Raw genomic sequence first — 15,338 nt, 5'->3', positions numbered from 1 at the left:
TCTTTAACCACCCTGTCCATGGTAAAGACGCTGCCAAGTATCTACTCATTCTCCACCAGGGCTCGCGCAGTGTTGTAGAATATTCCGTGGAGTTCCGGACGTTAATGGTCAACACGGGGTGGGACGATGAGTCACTCCAGGTGGTTTTTTGGAATGGTCTCAGCAACATGGCGAAAGATGAGTTGGCGGCCAGAGATGACACCGATAGCCTGGATTCCTTTATCTCCCTTGTCACCACGTTGGACAATCGTCTCCGAGAACGCCATAGAGAAAGGATGGGTCATCCGCCACCTGTGGCCACCCCACGGCACACATTACTGCTTCCCACCAGAACAAAGCTCTCTCCTCCTCCTGCCCCTAGAGTAGCTCTCAGCTCGGCCGTTTCCACCGCTCCGGGAGAGGAACCCAAGCAGCTGGGATGGAACCTGGAACCGCCTTTCCCCCACAGAACAACTCTGGAGATTGAGAGCGGGTGAGTGTCTATACTACAGCCGGGCTGGCCGCTTCCGTGCTACCTGTCCCCTTCGGCCAAAAAGGGAAAGCTCACCAGTAGAGAGGGGGACCCTGGTGAGCCAGACAACATACCCTTCCCTTCCCCGAACCCGGATGTAGCTGCAAACTACTTTACATTACAATCACCAGTCCCTGCCTCTGTCGGCACTCGTCGACTCCAGCGCTGGGAGAAACGTTTGGATGAAAACATAGCTTCTCTGGCTGGAATTCCTTGTGAACCAGTGAGTACCCCTCTGGAAGCCTGGGCACTGTATGGTAGACTACTGGCCCAAGTCACACACTGCACACCACCCAGTCTCTCTTTCTTTCCAGGAATCATCGGGAACAGGTATGATTCAATTTAATTTCCTCTCAAGCTCCTATTGGTCTTGGTTAACCCTGGTTAAACCGCCATAACCCCCACATTGACTGGTCCACCGGGAAGATGGTCAGCTGGAGTTCGTTCTGTCACTCCACCTGTCTACAATCAGCCCTTTCCCCAGTAGAATTCACCACGACCTTGTCTGCTGCTTAAACCCCTGACTTTTCCAAGGTTCCAGCAGAATATCACAATCTGGGTGAAGTGTTTAGCAAACAACGGGCTCTTTCTCTGCCTCCACACCGCCCTTGCGATTGCGCAATTGACCTTCTCCCTGGAGCCCCTCTACCCACCAGTCAGCTGTATACCCTGTCCCGGCCAGAAAGGGACGCAGTGGAGGCTTACCTAAATGACTCTCTGGCGGCTGGCATTATCCGACCCTCATCTTCCCCTGTAGGCGCAGGTTTCTTCTTTGTGGGGAAGAAAGATGGCTCACTGAGCCCCTGCATTGACTACCGTGGCCTGAATGGCATCACCATAAAGAATAAGAATCCACTGCCCCTTATCAACTCTGCTTTCCAGCCCCTTCACGGAGCCACCATTTCCTCTCAGTTGGACCTATGAAGTGCCTACCACCTGGTCAGGATAAGGGAGAGAGACGAGTGGGAAACAGCTTTCAACACTCCTCTTGGTCCCTTTGGTCTCACCAATGCCCCTGCCATCTTCCAAGCCTTGGTAAACGATGTCCTTAGGGACATTAGTAATTGTTTTGCTTTTGTTTATTTGGATGACATCTTAATCTTCTCCCGCAGTCTTCAGGAACACACCCACCATGTCCATCAGGTGCTGCAGAGGCTTTGGGAGAACAAACTATTCGTGAAGGCTGAGAAGTGTGAGTTTCATGTCCCTTCCGTCAGTTTCTTGGGGCACATCGTCGAGATCGGGCAAGTGAGGGCGGATCCCGAAAAGATCCAGGCCGTGGTGGAGTGGCCAAAACCCACAACACTCAAGCAGCTCCAGCAATTTCTGGTGTTCGCAGACTTCTATCATCACTTCATGGGGGATTACAGCTGGGAGGCAACGCCCCTTACTCGACTCACCTCTCCTTTTCACTGGACCCCCGAAGTGGACTCAGACTTCTCGGAGCTGAAGAGGTGTTTCACCTCTGCTCCCATCCTGGTCCAACCTGACCCCTCCCGCCAATTCATTGTGAAAGTCAACGCTTCCAACTCTGGGGTGTGAGTGGTCCTCTCCCAACACTCTGGCCCAGACCAAAAGCTCCATCCCTGCGCTTTCGTTTCTTGCCAGCTATCCCCCGCTGAATGGAACTACGTACGACCTAGGGAACCAGGAGTTACTAGCCCTCAAACTCGCTTTGGAGGAGTGGAGGTACTGTCTGGAGGGAGCTGAACATCCATGCGTTGTCTGGACAGACCACAAGAACCTCGCATACAATCCAAACCGCCAAACATCTGAATTCCTGCCAAGCCCATTGGGCATTATTTTTTGGCCATTTCAGATTCACAGCCACCTATCGTCCGGGGTCCAAGAACAGGAAGCCCAATGCTCTCTCTCATCAATATGTCTCCGAGGAGGGCCTTCCCAACCTCAAGAACATCCTTCCACCATCCTGTGTGGTGGCTTCCCTCACCTGGGAGATCGAGTCCATAGTCAAAGAAGCCCAACAGACTCAACCTGACTCAGGCAATGGATGCCCCCCCCCCCCCCAGTCGCCTCTTCGTGCCTGACTCTGTTCAGTCTCAGGTTCTCCAGTGGGGGCATAATTCTCGTTTTGCCTGCCATCCCGGAATTGATCGAACTCTGTCCCTTCTAGAAGAGACATTTCTGGTTGCACTCCATGGACACTGACACCTGTTCCTTCATCTCTGCCTGTTCTGTATGTGCCCTCAGAAAAGTTTCTGATCAACCACCTGCTGGTTTGCTTCGTCCCCTACCTGTCCCTAGCTGCACTTGGTCTCACATTGCGCTGGATTTCATTACTGGACTACCCCCTTCACATGGAAACACTGCCGTACTCAGTGTGGTGGACCGCTTCTCCAAAGCCGTGCAGTTTGTAGCCCTTCCTAAACTCCCTGCGGCCCGTGAGACAGCCGACCTCTTTGTTCATCAAGTCTTCTGCATCCATGGAATTCCCTCTGACATTTTTTCCGACCAGGGCCCTCCAGTTCATCTCTCAGGTCTGGAGGTCTTTTTGTCAGCCCCTTGCAGCCTCAGTAAACCTGTCTTCCGGCTTCCATCTGCACACTAACGGTCAAAGGGAACGAACAAACCAGGATTTGGAAGCAGCACTGCACTACATAACTGCCAACAATCCGTCATCCTGGAGCAGCCATCTTGTTTGGGTCGAGTATGCCCACAACACCCTGGTCAGCACAGCCACCAGAATATCTCCCTCAGAATGCTCCCTCAGTTACCAATCCCCTCTCTTTCATACACATGAAGATGACGTTGCTGTGCCTTCAGTTCTGGCCCATCTCCGCCAGTGTCGCAAAACCTGGAAGGATGCATGCGCAGCCCTGCTCCGCTCAGCTGAGTGCAACCGGAGGATTGCCGATCGCCATCAAACATCTGTACCCAATTATCGGCCTGGGCAGAAGGTTTGGCTCTTGTCAAAAGACATCCCCCTTAAGAATGAACCCAAGAAACTCACCCCTCGCTACGTGGGACCATTTGAGATTGAGAGTATCATCAACCCCTCGGTGGTCAGACTCAAACTGACCGGATCCATGCACATTCGTCCCACGTTCCACGTCTCCCAATTGAAACCAGTGTCTGTCAGCCCTTTGTGCCCTCCCGCTGAACTCCCTCCACCCGCCCGGATCATTGACAACTACCCAGAGTACACCATCTGGTGAATACTGGATGTGCACCGCCGAGGCAGAGGCCTCCAGTACCTGGTCGAGTGGGAGGGATACGGCCTGGAGGAATGCTCCTGGATTCCCACTCTTTCATCCTGGACCCTTCCCTCATCCATAATTTCCATCAAGAAATCTGGACAAGCCTGGTGGTTCACCTGGAGGCTCCTGTTGGGGGGGGGGTGGGGTTCAGTCACGGTCCCGATCGTTAATTCCCTATTTTCTCCTAATTTCCTTTGATTTTGCCATGGTTCCGATGATTAATTTCCCATTTGCTCCTAATTCTATTTGATGACGACACACCTGGTTTCCAGCAAGACCTGCAGCATACGAACCCCGGCATTACAACCACTAGTTGCCAGTTCGTCAGTTTTGCCTGTGTGGTAATTACCGATTCCCGGCCGCTTAGGAGTGTGTGTTCTAAGTTTTGATCTAGTATCGAGAATTACCTGTGAAACTCAGTCTTTTCGTGTCAAGATGAGTTTTCTAAGTTTTACTCCAGTTCTGAGGTTTACCTGTGAAACCCAGCTTCTCTGCATAAGATAAGTCTTCTAAAGTTTTATTTCAGCTCCGAGGGTTGCCTGAAAAACTCCATCTCTCCATGCTGAAAAGAGTTTTGTCTGCCGTTTCACTTCCTACGCTCCGTGTCAAGATAAATTCTGCCTGTCTCCTGCCTTCCTGCTCTCCCGCCTGTTTGCTGTTCACGTCTGCATCCTAACTATATCTGCGTGCCTGTGTCCTGCAAATGGGTTTGTCTCGTTCAGTGCAACAGCCAGTTGTCGTACATTCGACAACGCCTCCAACCTCGTTTGAAGTTGTCTCTTTGCCCTTGAAATAGCTCTCTGCAAATCATACCTGGTTTTCTGGTACAGGCCAGGGTCACCAGACTTAAATGCACCAGATCTAGCCTTCAGCAGATGATGTTCCTCCTGGTTCATCCATAGCTTTTGGTTTGGGAATGTACAGTAACACATTCTGCCGGGCACACACTCATCCACACCAGTTTTAATGAAATCGCTAACAACTGCAGCATACTCAAAATGCTGGTGGACGCAGCAGGCCAGGCAGCATCTATAGCAAGAAGTTCAGTCGACATTTCCGGCCGACACCCCACGTCAGGACTAAATGAAGGAGATTTGAAAGTGGGGGGGGGGGTGGGGAAGGAGAGATCCAAAATGATAGAAGACAGGAGGGGGAGTGATGAAGCTAAGAGCTGGAAAGTTGATTGGAAAAGGGATACAGAGCTGGAGAAGAGCTGGGTGATGACACAGTCATGGATATACAGAAAGTAAAGGAGGGGGCTTAGAATACAGTCCTGACGGGCACCTGAAGACTAGAATATAAAAGCAAGGATGTAATGTTGAGACTTTATAAAGCACTCTCTTGGAGTATGCGAGTGGTTTTGTGCCACTTATCTGAGTAAATATGTGCTGAAACTGGAGGGGGTTCAAGGGAGTTTCATGAAAAAGATTACAGAATTGAACTGCTTGTTATATGAAGACTGATGGCTCTGGGTCAGTATTCACTGGAATTCAGAAGAATGAGATGTGACTGTTGAATGGCGAAAGGTCTTGCTGGAGTAGATGGGGAGACAAAGTTTCCTCTAATGTGAGACTCTAAGACCAGAGGACACAGCATCAGAACAGAAGGGCATCCTTTTAGAACGGAGATGGAGAGGAATTTCTTCAGCCAGAGAGTGTTGAATTTGTAGAATTTGTTGCCACAAGCAGCTGTGCAGGCCAAGTTTGGATGTATATTTAAGGCAGAGATTAATGGATTCTTGATTGGACAGGGCACTAAGTGATAAGGGGATGAGGGAAGTGGGGAGGAAGGCAGGAGTTCAGGGCTGAGAGGAAAAATAGATCAGACGTGATGAAATGGCAGGGCAGACTCGATGGGCCAAATGCTATATATATCAGATATCTGCCCCTATATCTGGTGGTTTTATGGAAAAAAGGGGTAGTTGAAACAAACAACCCTTGAAGGACAGAGAAACTAAAGATGACACCAAGCATAAAACAGCTTCATTTATAGCCAGAGATAAGAAAAAAAATCCATTTAAATCTATTGATAATAATAATCTAATCTGAAAATACTTATTCCATAGTACAGTAAAAACTGTTCTTCACTTCAAGCAGAGCAAATCTTTCACAATCACACTGTGAATAGCCTCCAGAGGCATATTAAACTGTTATGCATATAAAGGCTACTCTAAAGTGCAAGCAGTTAACTAATTGTTAAACTGTAAAGAACTGGACAGTTAAACAGCCAGATCCAATATATATTTTCAATCAGTGTTGTGGGGTTTTGGAAATCTACCTGAAATGATCCCAGAATCTGAAACCATCTCAGTGAATCTGTAACTCAATAAGTACATGATGTCCTGTAACTCAGGGCTATAGACCAAAGTGGGATTTGTGTAAAGCCTCCTTCTGTATCACAATAGACAGAACGGCGTCAATCTGTGCTGTAAATGTCAATGATGGTGTCGATTTACTCTGCTCACATGGCCCGTTTGTAAAACAGAATTCAGTATCGACAAAAATGTCAAAAGCAGCAAACTTCATTTATATAGCATCTTGAACACATCCTAACGTACTTGACAAGTGACATCAGCTCAGCTCATGTCAGGTCAGATTAGTTTATTGTCATTCACACCAGGGTGCAATGAAATCCCTTGTATCCATGAAGATAACAGAATGAACCAGAATCAGTATCAGGTTTAAAATCACTGGCGTATAGCATGAAACTTTTTGTTTTGCAGCAGAAGGTCTTTGCACTCTATTGGTCTATAAATCTATAAAATTATAACTAAAATCTATTATTATCCAAAGAATGTTATAAAAATATAAAAAATGAAATTAAATAAGTAGTGCAAAACAAGGAAAAATCAGTAAGGTAGTCTTCATGGTTTCATTGTCTGTTCATAAATCTGAAGGTGAAGAAGCTGTTCCTGAAGCATTGAGAGTACAATTTTTGGCTCCTATACTTTCTTAATGGCAGCAATGAGAAATGGGCATGTTGATTACAGTAATAGGCAGATGCACCAGGAGCATTCCCATGCAGGTCTGACAAAGAGCTTGATAAAGCAACTAGCTTTTCGATGGGAGTCTTTGATTAGTGTACTGCACAGATGCAACAGGAGTGTTGCTACAGAATGCAACAATCGGTGAGGTTTGAACGGGGCATAACTGCGCAAGCGCGTGAGGCAGCGGGAGAATTTAAATAGCGAGCAGAGGCTGAGAACGAGCTTCACTCCAGGTGAGGTAAGGCCTGGTAAGCTCCTTTAATTAATCTAATTAGCTTAGGAGTAGGTAATGAAGGCAGCAGTTAGGGCAGTTGAGTGCTCCATTTGCAGTATGTGGGAAGTCAGGGTGAGCACAGTTGTCCCTGATGACTACACCTGCAAAAGGTGCTTCCAGCTGCAGCTCCTGACAAACTGAGTTAGGGAACTGGAGTTGGACCTGGATGAACTTCGGATCATTCGGGATGCAGAGGCAGAAATAAACAGGAGTTTCAGGGAGATAGTCACCCCTAGGAGTCAGGAGACAGGTAGTTGGGTGACTGTCAGGAGAGGGAAGGGGAATAGACAGGAAGAGCAGAACACCCCTGTGGTCGTTCCCATCAACAATCAGTATACCGTTTTGGATACTGTTGATGGGGATGGCCTACCAGGGACAAGCTGCAGTGGTTGCATCTCTGGCACCGAGATTGGACCCTCAGCTCAGAAGGGAAGGGGGAAAAGAGGAGAGCAGTAGTGATAGGGGATTTAATAGTTAGGGGGACAGATAGGATGTTCTGTGGAAGAGATCGAGAATCCCGGATGGTATGTTGCCTCCCTGGTGCCAGGGTCCGCGTTATCTCAAATCGAGTTCTCAGTATTCTCAAGAGGGAGGGTGAGCAGCCGGATGTCGTGGTCCATGTAGGGACCAATGATGTGGGTAGGAAGAGTCAGAAGGTCCTGAAAGGTGAGTTTAGGGAGCTAGGTGTCAAGTTAAAGGACAGCACCTCCAGGTTAGCATCCTCAGGATTGCTTCCAGTGCCACGTGCAGGCGGGTTTAGAAATATTAAGATAGTGCAGATCAACACGTGGCTGAAGACATGATGCAGGAGGGAGGGCTTCAGGTTTATAGATAATTCGGCAGTTTTCCAGGGAAGATGTGACCTATTCCAGCGGGACGGTTTACATCTGAACTGGAGAGGGACAAATATTCTTGCAGGTAGGTTTGCTGGAGAGGCTCCAGTGGATTTAAACTACTTTTGTAGATATGAGGGGGGAGGGGAACCAGAATGTAGAAACAGATGTATGGGAGAAGGAAGAAAAAGAAGACAGTAAAGTTCTTTGTACTGTTAGAGATAAACAGAGAGGAAGAGGTGGAGAATTTCTTAAATGCATTTATTTTAATGCTAGGAGCATTGTAAGAAAGGTGGATGAGCTTAGAGCATGGATTGATACATGGAAATATTATCTTGTAGCTATTAGTGAAACATGGTTGCAGGAGGGGTGTGATTGGCATCTAAATATTCCTGGATTTTGTTGCTTCAGGTTTGATAGAATCGGAGGGACAAGAGGAGGAGGTGTTGCATTGCATGTCAGAGAAAATATTACAGCGGTGCGCTGGCAGGATAGATTAGAGGGCACATCTAGGGAGACTGTTTGGGTGGAATTGAGGAATGGGAAAGGTGTAGTAATACTTATAGGGGTGTACTATAGACCACCTAATGGGGAGAGAGAATTGGAGGAGCAAATTTGCAAAGAGATAGCAGATATTTGTAGTAAGCACAGGGTTGTGATTGTGGGTGATTTTAATTTTCCACACATAGACTGGGAAGCCCATACTGTAAAATGGATGGATGGTTTGGAGTTTGTAAAATATGTGCAGGATAGTTTTTTGCAGCAATACATAGAGGAACCAACTAGAGAAGGGGCAGTGTTGGATCTTCTGCTAGGGAATGAAATAGGTCAGGTGATGGAGGTATGTGTTGGGGAGCACTTCGGGTCCAGTGATCACAATGCCATTAGTTTCAATATAATTATGGAGAAGGATAGGACTGGACCCAGGGTTGAGATTTTTGATTGGAGAAAGGCTAACTTTGATGAGATGCAAAAGGATTTAGAAGAGTGGATTGGGACAATTTGCTTTATGGGAAGGATGTAATAGAGAAGTGGAGGTCATTTAAAGATGAAATTTTGAGGGTGCGGAATCCTTATCTTTCTGTTAGGTTGGAAGGAAAGGTTAAAAGTTTGAGCGAGCCATGGTTTTCAAGGGATATTGGAAACTTGGTTAGGAAAAAGAGAGATATCTACAATAAATATAGGCAGCATGGAGTAAATGAGGTGCTCAAGGAATATAAAGAATATAAGAAGAATATTAAGAAAGAAATTAGAAAAGCTAAAAGAAGATACAAGGTTGCATTGGCAAGTAATGTGAAAATAAATCCAAAGGGTTTCTACAGTTATATTAATAGCAAAAGGATAGTGAGGAATAAAATTGGTCCCTTAGAGAATCAGAGTGGACAGCTATGAGTGGACCCGAAAGAGATGGGGGAGATTTTGAACAATTTCTTTTCTTCGGTATTCACTAAGGAGAAGGATATTGAATTGAGTAAGGTAAGAGAAACAAGTAGGGAAGTTATGGAAACTATGATGATTAAAGAGGGGGCAGTACTGGTGCTTTTAAGGAATATAAGAGTGGATAAATCTCCAGATCCTGAAAGGATATTCCCTAGGACCTTGAGGGAGGTTAGTGTAGAAATAGCAGGGGCTCTGACAGAAATATTTCAAATGTCATTAGAAACGGGGATGGTGCTGGAGGATTGGTGTACTGCTCATTCTCACTAAATTGGATTAGTAAGTATGCAGATGATACTAAGTTAGGTGGCTTTGTGGATAATGAAGTAGGTTTTCAAAATTTGCAGAGAGATTTAGACCAGTTAGAAGAGTGGGCTGAGCAATGGCAGAAGGAGTTTAATGCTGATAAGTGTGAGGTGCTACATTTTGGTAGGAATAATCCAAATAGGACATACATGGTAAATGGTAGGGCATTGAGGAATGCAGTAGAGCAGAGTGATCTACGAATAATGGTGTATAGTTCCCTGAAGGTGGAATCTCATGTGGATAGGGTGGTGAAGGAAGCTTTTGGTATGTTGGCCTTTATAAATCAGAGCATTGAGTATAGGAGTTGGGATGTAATGTTAAAATTGTACAAGGCATTGGTAAGGCTGACTTTGGAGTATTGTGTAATGTTCTGGTCACCAAATTATAGGAAAGATGTCAACAAAATAGAGAGAGTACAGAGAAGATTTACTAGAATGTCACCTGAGTTTCAGCACCTAAGTTACAGGGAAAGATTGAACAAGTTAGGTCTTTATTCTTTGGTGCATAGAAGGTTCAGGGGGGACTTGATAGAGGTATTTAAAATTATGAGGGGGTAGACAGAGTTGACATGGATAGGCTTTTTCCATTGAGAGTAGGGGAGATTCAAACAAGAGGACGAGTTGAGACTTAGGGGGCAAAAGCTTAAGGGTAACATGAGGGGGAATTTCTTTACTCAGAGAGTGGTAGCTATGTGGAATGAGCTTCCAGTAGAAGTGGTAGAGGCAGGTTTGGTATTGTCATTTAAAGCAAAATTGGATAGGTATATGGATAGGAAAGGAATGGAGGGTTATGGGCTGAGTGCAGGTCAGTGGGATTAGGTGAGAGTAAGCATTCGGCACAGACTAGAAGGGCCAAGATGGCCTGTTTCCGTGCTGTAATTGTTATATTGTTATATAGGAGTGGTAAACTCCCACTGAATATTCCTCTGCAGATGAGATAAGATGTCCCAAACCCAGGCACCAGGCAGGCAACACAACTTTTGGGATGCTCTATCCACATGAAAGAGAGCTTTATCTATTCCCCTGACTATACTACCCCTAATTATCAGTACATTTATCTTCTCTCCCCTGCTTGAATGTCTCCCTGAAATACGGTGCTACAGTTAGGTCTCAACCTTCCTACAGCCCCCATTCTCATCCATACTGGGAGCAAAAATCTTGGACATTGGCTCTGCCTGTTCTCACAGAACCCTTGTTGAGCCAAAGCCTTACTACTCTGCCTCAAGCCACTCTGACGATGACTGCTTGTCTAGTTTGTACCACTTTTTTACAGAGACCGGGTTTCTCATCGAAAATCTTTACCACTCCTGTTACATCTGTGCAGTACACTAACAAAGACTCCCATCAAAAAGCTTGTTGCTTTTTCAGGCTCTTTGTCAGACCTGCATGGGAACGCTCCTGTTGCATCTGCCTATTACTGTAATCAACATGCCCATTTCTCATTGCTGCCATTCAGAAAGTATAGGAGCCAAAAATTGCACACTCAATGCTTCAGGAACAGCTTCTTCACCTCCACCAGCTGAGCTGATGTCTCTTGTGAAATACATTAGGATGTGTTCAAGATGCTACATAAATGAAGTTTGCTGCTTTTGACATTTTTGTCGATCCTGAATTCTGTTTTACAGATGGACCATGTGAGCAGAGTAAATCGACACCATCATTGACAGTTGCAGCACAGATTGACGCCATTCTGTCTAGAAGGAGGCTTTACACTAATCCCACTTTGGTCTGTAGCCCTGAGTTACAGGACATCATGTACTCATTGAGTTACAGATTCACTGAGATGGTTTCAGATTTGGTGATCATTTCAGGTAGATTTCTAAAACCCCACGACACTGACTGAAAATATATGTTCGATCTGGCTGTTTAACTGTCCAGTTCATTACAGTTTAACAATTAATTATCTGCTTGCACTTTAGAGTAGCCTTTATATGCATAACAGTTTAATATGCCTCTGGAGGCTATTCACAGTATGATTCTACTGTGCCTATTGTCTTGTTTATTATTTATTGCAATGCCCGCACTGCTTTGTGCACTTTCTGCAGTGCTGGGTAAGTCTGTAGTCTAGTTTAGTTTTATTTCTGTGTTGTTTTTCCGTAGTTCAGTGTAGTTTGTGTACTGTTTCATGTAGCACCATGGTCCTGAAAAACACTGTCTCGTTTTTACTGTGTACTGTACCAGTAGTTATGGTCGAAATGACAATAAAAGTGACTTGACTTGAGACTTGTTCTGCTTGAAGAACAGTTTTCTGAGTGATTAATTTTTACTGTAGTATTGAATAAGTATTTTCTGGTGGGAACCAGAGTGAAGGGACTCAGGATTGGACAGATGGTAAAAAAGCAAAAATTGCATGCGGTCAGACTGTCAGTACGGGCAGCTGGATGTTAAGAAAAATTTGCAGACAGCAGACTACCAGTGCATTAGGGATGCAGAATCAAAAAGGATGGCAAATTCCGTACTCAAAGTCTTATATCTCAATGCACGGGGTATAAGGAAATAAGGTGGATGATCTTGTTGCACTGTTACAAAGGGTCAGGGTTGATGTTGTTGCTATCACAGAATCATGGCTGAAGGGTGATTGTAGTTGGACCTGAGAGTTCAAGGTTACATGTTATATCAGAGGGATAGGAAGGTAGGCAGAGCGGATGGCGTGGCTCCACTGGTAAGGAATGGCATCAAATCAGTAGAAAGATGTGACATAGAATTGAAAGATGTTGAAATCTTGAGAGTTGAGAAAAGAAACCGCAAGGTTAAAATGCACCTAATGGCAGTTATATACTGTCCTCCTAACAGTAGCTGGGACGTGAATCACAATGGAAAATAGAAAAGGCACCTCAAAAGGGCAATGATATGATAGTCATGGGAGAGTTCAACATGAAGGTCGACTGGGAAAATCAGGTTGGTAATGGATCTCAAGAGAGTGAGTTTGTTAAGTGCCTACGAGATGGCTTTTAAGAGCAGTTTGTCATTATGCCTTCTGGAGGATCATATCCCTGCTCTTGTATTCTAGAATATCTGAGACGGAGGAACTGGCCATTTTCTGAAAGGATACTCATCATTCAGCCAGCATCATCATGGGTATAAGCCACCACCCCCATCTACATCCAGGACCCCTTCAAATAGAAATGTCTCAAATAAGCAGCATCGTTCATGAAATTAGGATCATGCCCTCTTCTCACTGCTCCCAACAAGGAGGGGGTACAGGAGGTATTTATGGTAATGCGGTTCTCTGAGGAACGATTTGCCTGGCCTGATGAACGCATACATTAAAACAGGCTTAACCATATAACCATATAACAATCACAGCACGGAAACAGGCCATTCCAGCCTTCCTAGTCCGTGCCGAACTCTTAATCTCACCTAGTCCCTCCTACCCGCACTCAGCCCATAACCCTCCACTCCTTTCCTGTCCATATACCTATCCAATTTTACCTTAAATGACACAACTGAACTGGCCTCTACTACTTCTACAAGAAGCTCATTCCACACAGCTATCACTCTCTGAGTAAAGAAATACCCCCTGGTGTTTCCCTTAAACTTTTGCCCCCTATCTCTCAAAGCACGTCCTCTCCTTTGAATCTCCCCTACTCTCAATGGAAACAACCTATTCACGTCAACTCTATCTATCCCTGTCAAAATTTTAAATACCTCGATCAAATCCCCCCTCAACCTTCTACACTCCAATGAATAGAGACCTAACTTGTTCAACCTTTCTCTGTAACTTAAGTGCTGAAACCCAGGTAACATCCTAGTAAATCGTCTCTGCACTCTCTCTAATTTATTGATATCTTTCCTATAATTCGGTGACCAGAACTGTACACAATATTCCAAATTTGGCCTTACCAATGCCTTGTACAATTTTAACATTACATCCCAACTTCTGTACTCAATGCTCTGATTTATAAAGGCCAGCGTTCCAAAAGCCTTCTTCACCATCCTATCTACATGAGACTCCACCTTCAGGGAACTATGCACTGTTATTCCTAGATCTTGATGGCTTGATAGCATTCTTGATGTTACCGTAGGCAGCTCTACCCAGCAGCTCCCGGAAATGAGGTTTCATCAGTGCCTTACCAAAGCCTTGTTATCCGACCCTTTTATATTCTAATCCTTGCAAAATGAATGCTGACAATGTATTTACCTTTCCTACCATGAACTCAACCTTCAAATTAACCTTCAGTGAATTCTGCACGAGTCCCTTTGCATCTCAGACTTCTGAATGAGTCTGTCTGGAAAACTGGATGAGTGATTAGACTGAAGCTTTGAGGTTTGTAAAGTTAAAGTGAATTTAATCAACAAGGAGTTCCTATTTTGGTGGTAGATGACAGAGATCTGGAGATAGAGAATGGTGATCAGTTCGGAGTGGTAAGGTGACCACATTGGTGGAGCAGACTCGATGAGCCAAAGAGCTTTATTCTGCTTCTATGGCTTCCTGCTCATGTGCGGCTGAGATAGAGGAAGAGAATGGCTTACCTGTCGGTTCCCTCCACCTGTTGTAGATTGAAGAGCAGTGAAGTGACGATCTTATCCATGTGCTGTGGTTCCCAGATATTGGCTTGCAGTTCATCATTGACGGTCTTCCTTATCACTCCCTGTAAACCCTTTATACCCGACATACGGATTCTGATGGGACAGAATGTAGGGTAAGGATCTTCACTCCCTGTAAACCCTTTATACCCGACATACGGATTCTGATGGGACAGAATGTAGGGTAAGGATCTCCACTCCCTGTAAACCCTTTATACCCGACATACGGATTCTGATGGGACAGAATGTAGGGTAAGGATCTCCACTCCCTGTAAACCCTTTATACCCGACATACGGATTCTGATGGGACAGAATGTAGGGTAAGGATCTCCACTCCCTGTAAACCCTTTATACCCGACATACGGATTCTGATGGGACAGAATGTAGGGTAAGGATCTTCACTCCCTGTAAACCCTTTATACCCGACATACGGATTCTGATGGGACAGAATGTAGGGTAAGGATCTTCACTCCCTGTAAACCCTTTATACCCGACATACGGATTCTGATGGGACAGAATGTAGGGTAAGGATCTTCACTCCCTGTAAACCCTTTATACCCGACATACGGATTCTGATGGGACAGAATGTAGGGTAAGGATCTTCACTCCCTGCAGATACTTTATATCGACATATGGATTCTGATGGGACAGAATGTAGGGTAAGGATCTTCACTCCCTGCAGATACTTTATACTGACATACGGATTGTGATGGAAGAGAATGTAGGGTAAGGATCTCCACTCCCTGTAAACCCTTTATACCCGACATACGGATTCTGATGGGACAGAATGTAGGGTAAGGATCTCCACTCCCTGTAAACCCTTTATACCCGACATACGGATTCTGATGGGACAGAATGTAGGGTAAGGATCTCCACTCCCTGTAAACCCTTTATACCCGACATACGGATTCTGATGGGACAGAATGTAGGGTAAGGATCTTCACTCCCTGTAAACCCTTTATACTGACATACGGATTCTGATGGGACAGAATGTAGGGTAAGGATCTTCACTCCCTGTAAACCCTTTATACCCGACATACGGATTCTGATGGGACAGAATGTAGGGTAAGGATCTTCACTCCCTGCAGATACTTTATACTGACATACGGATTGTGATGGAAGAGAATGTAGGGTAAAGGTCTCCAGTCCCTGCAGACATTTTATACCAACGTACAGATTCTTATGGGACAGAATTTAGGGTAAGGATCACCACTCCCTGCAGACACTTTATATCGACATAGGGATTC

This window comes from Hemitrygon akajei, chromosome 7 (genome assembly GCF_048418815.1).
Source record: "Hemitrygon akajei chromosome 7, sHemAka1.3, whole genome shotgun sequence".
NCBI lineage: Eukaryota > Metazoa > Chordata > Chondrichthyes > Myliobatiformes > Dasyatidae > Hemitrygon > Hemitrygon akajei.
This window is presented reverse-complemented; position numbering follows the sequence as displayed.